Source organism: Alligator sinensis, unplaced genomic scaffold (genome assembly GCF_000455745.1).
Source record: "Alligator sinensis unplaced genomic scaffold, ASM45574v1 scaffold622_1, whole genome shotgun sequence".
Taxonomy (NCBI): Eukaryota; Metazoa; Chordata; order Crocodylia; family Alligatoridae; genus Alligator; species Alligator sinensis.
In genome coordinates this window covers 1,060,904-1,064,828 of record NW_005842551.1, presented here as the reverse complement: position 1 = coordinate 1,064,828, position 3,925 = coordinate 1,060,904, and positions in this window count along the sequence as shown.

Genomic DNA, 3,925 nt, shown 5'->3' with positions numbered 1-3,925 from the left:
TGGTTCAAAAACATAAAATGCATCAATTCTGGATGAACTAAGTCTATGGGTACTATATGCAAATTACTATAGGTACGTTTGTTTCAAGTTCAGTGTTTTCAAATGTGCTTGTCACTTCCATGTGCTTAGGGAGAACAGGGTCTGACAGTAGTGGGGGAAAAGGGGCTGTGGGGAGAAGAAGTTGTGGGGAGGAGGGCCATTGCCATTTAACTCTTTCTCCCCTCCTTCTTCCCCCAGGTTTATTTTCCATGTTGTAGCAGTGAGAGAGGGATAAATTCCAGGCAAACATCCAATAACTAGATTATAACACTTAAATTTTCCATATATAGAATCTAATTATTGGGGGTCATCTTATATTCAAGTAAATATGATAGTTCCCACATCTGGTTTATGGTAGTGAAGAAGCAAGGATTCAAAGAGCACTGTATCCTACAGGCTTTCCCTCCCAATGGCCCAGGATGTGCTGTGTCATGATGTGTTTCTTCATGAGAGCTGGTAGGGAGTATTCATGGAGACACCCAAATCTTGCCCAAGTCCTTTCCTCCCCCATCACCTGGCCTGTATTGCAGGGCTGCCAGTGTGTTCCACCTTCTCAAACGTCAAAGACGAGGACTTCATGTTCTCTCTTATTGCTCCAATCTAGGGAGGCACCTGTTTCCTCATTGTATAATAGCAATTTGATATGGTGGCTCCTGTGGGTCAGCCTACTTCTCCATTTTCATCAGTTTCAGATGTTTGTGTGTTGAATTGGGTGATCAAGGGGGAAACAAAGAAATTAGTTACTCAAGTCCTCCTTAAATTAAATGAGAGTTGAATCCTTAAGTATTTAGGTAACCTTATAACTAAAGTTCCAGTGAAAATAACATAGTACCAGCAGGTCTCAGAATAAGGTAAGAAACTGAAAAATAAGCAGAATACCTGGCAACGGACAAAGTGGCATTTGAATGAATGTCAGAGTTGGAAGGGAGAGAAGGGGAGGAGTATACAGGAGTCTTAATGAAGGAGGAGTCAATTGGTGAAAAGTATATGGTGATGGTAGAGATGAGATTGCAGTAGCAATCAGAACAGACAGGAGGGCATAAGATTATGTGAACTGAAATATCCATATTTCCCTGCTTAGTCGTGCTTTTCGTCCTGAATATGTCAGGCAGGGCTATGCTGAATATTTTCTTGGTGCTTTATGGATCAGTTGGAGTATATGAAGCTAGACTATTCAATCCAGCACTTTTCCTAATTTCTTCTCCTCCCCCACCCCAGTTATTATAATTTTGAAAATGACCATAATTGTGCATTTGGTGCTATCTGAGGTGAGGCTAAACCTATCCTGAAATTAAGCATAGAAAACCGAGACAATTTGAAGCACATGACACGCATACTAAAACACACTGCATTTTTAAATACCACATTTCTTATAAAAAAGGCAAATTTAGATCTCAAAGTATAGCAATTACTTTCAGATGTTTGATTTTTCTTTTTGGAGACTTGTCATGTCAGTCATTTCAAATTGACAAACACTATTTTGATTTCCTCTGTGTTTTTTTGTTAAGCACCTTTTTCCCTGCCTTGCATTGAAAATTATATACTTGCCTCCTTTGTCACCTGCATCTATTGTAATATACTATGTAGTCTGTGTGTGGCGGGGGGTTGTGTGTTCTGGGGTTTTTTGTTTTGTTTTGTTTTTTTTGAAGAATACCTGGCAGGGCAGTGGATGAGGAGATACAGTTACAGGAAGCCCAAAAGCTGAGCCTCCCTTTCAGGCGAGACAATTAGATTGTTGTTTTTGGTTGGAGCTCAGAAATTCTATTAGATCCAAATGCTTTTCAAATGTCTTCATCAGCTGATACTGACGCCAGAAAACTTTCAGGGCACAATATAGAGCCTTTCGTTTCAGGATCTGTATCTGAAAACCCTTATGTTTTGGATAAATTCCTATCAAGACCTGAACTTTATAGCTGGAGATGGAATATACTGGAGCAGGACAAAACAAAGGGTGGGGGAGGAATAGTAAATATTTTGCAATCCTTTTCATTTTGCACTAATGGTTGGTACCTTCCATCCTAACTAGTTGTGTTTCTGAAAGAAGGTGTTAATTTTGACACCTTGGAGTGCTACATCTAAAGTATCAGAATGCAACTTGGGTATCATGACACGGGTCCCAACTCTGGCACTGACTCTTCAGACATTGATCACTTCCTTTATACCTCTGTTCCCTTTATTTGTAAAATTGCCTTTCTTACCTTTGCAAAAAGAAGTATTAATGATGGTTCTAATTTTTAAGCTATCTGGCACAATATTTAGTCATTCTTAATTTTTGTTTCCTACTGAAGTCCAAGAATGTTGGAGCCCTAGACTTTTATATTCCTTGAAACATTGTACATGGCTGTGTAATACTGTAAGACAACTACAGGAAAAAGTCTTTAAAATGTACTATAAAATAGTCACCTTTCTATATAATCAAGCTTGGCAGGATTGGATTTTTAAAAATTGATAAATGGCGATTTCACTGCGCACCCGCAAGCAAACAATTTCCATCGTTAAAAATCAAAATTTAAAGAAAGGGGTCTGTAACGGGGAACCCTCAGCCCTGTTACTGGACAGTGGAAAAAGAGACACATGGACAGGGGGAAACAAAGAGGAAGACAATGGGTAGCCTAATGACTTGTCAATTAAGCAATTAGCTGCTCCTGTGCCTGGAAGCTGGCTGGAGGGAGATAGGCTACTTAAACAAACCTCTACCCAAAGCCTAGAGGGGGAGAAGTGGGGAAGAGTATTCGAGAATTCAGCAGGGTGGCATTAGAGTCCTGCCTGGGCCGGGCCAGCTAAACGTGGGGGCCAAGGGTGCCCACTGCATCTCCCTGTGTTCCCAGAACTCTGGGAGTGCCACTGCTCTCCTCTTCTGGTCCCTGCCTGCCCACCTCTTTCCTGATGAATGAACAGAATGGTTTAAAGCAGGTATCGTTTATTGATTTATACATATTTTACTTTTTATATTTTTACATTATTTTTATAAAGCTTTTAACAGTATACTGTCATTACCAAATTGTCTGCACCCTCACCCCTCCAACTTTGAGCAATCTCGAACATTTAAATAAATAAATTACTAAAAAATGACCCATTTTTAGCCATCAAAATGATTTAAAAAAATTGAATTCTGCCAAGCCTATATAAAATGGTTGATTAAAGCATTGTAGAATTTTCCCCGAGGTTATGAGAGCCTGTTTCATTCTTTCACAATGTACCTAATGCGCTGAGAAGATTTAATCATCCAATAGAATGAATCTTATTTCTCTATTAAATCTCATGGGCTGGATTCTTTAGTTGTAAAGAGCTCCAAGGATATAAGAAAAGGCCCCTCTTCGGCTCCTTTTAGCTGACTAATTGGTGGATAGGTCACCAGGGGCTAATTGGTGAAGTGGTTACCAGGGACAATTTTAGCATTGTCAGTCATATAATGTCTCCCAAAATATCCTGTGACTGAGAAGGTCATATAAATGCACAAAGGAAATTTAGCCAATGTGATGTGTGTGTGTTTGATTCAGTTTTTTATTTGTTTGGGTTGGGTTTTTTGGGGGTTTTTTAAGAATTATTCTTATAGAACTTTCTTGGTTCCCTCTCAATTAAGCTCTGTGGTACTCCTCCCTAAGAGAGAAACAGACTTTTTCCTCATTATAAAGACACTAAAACAATGTGGGGATCTCCATGATTCAGTTTTTAATATGTGGATTTTTTTTTAATATTAGCTGTCTAAAATCAAAACAAGCTGCAGGAAGCTGCCATAGTGTAGAAAATATTAAGCAGTAATGACTTCTTTTCTTCCAGAAGTCACACTTGAAAACAAACAATAGTCACACATAAGATGCTATACAATGAGCTAATGTCTACTTGTCAGAAAAGTTTCCATTAAAGTTCATGATGATGTCTAACA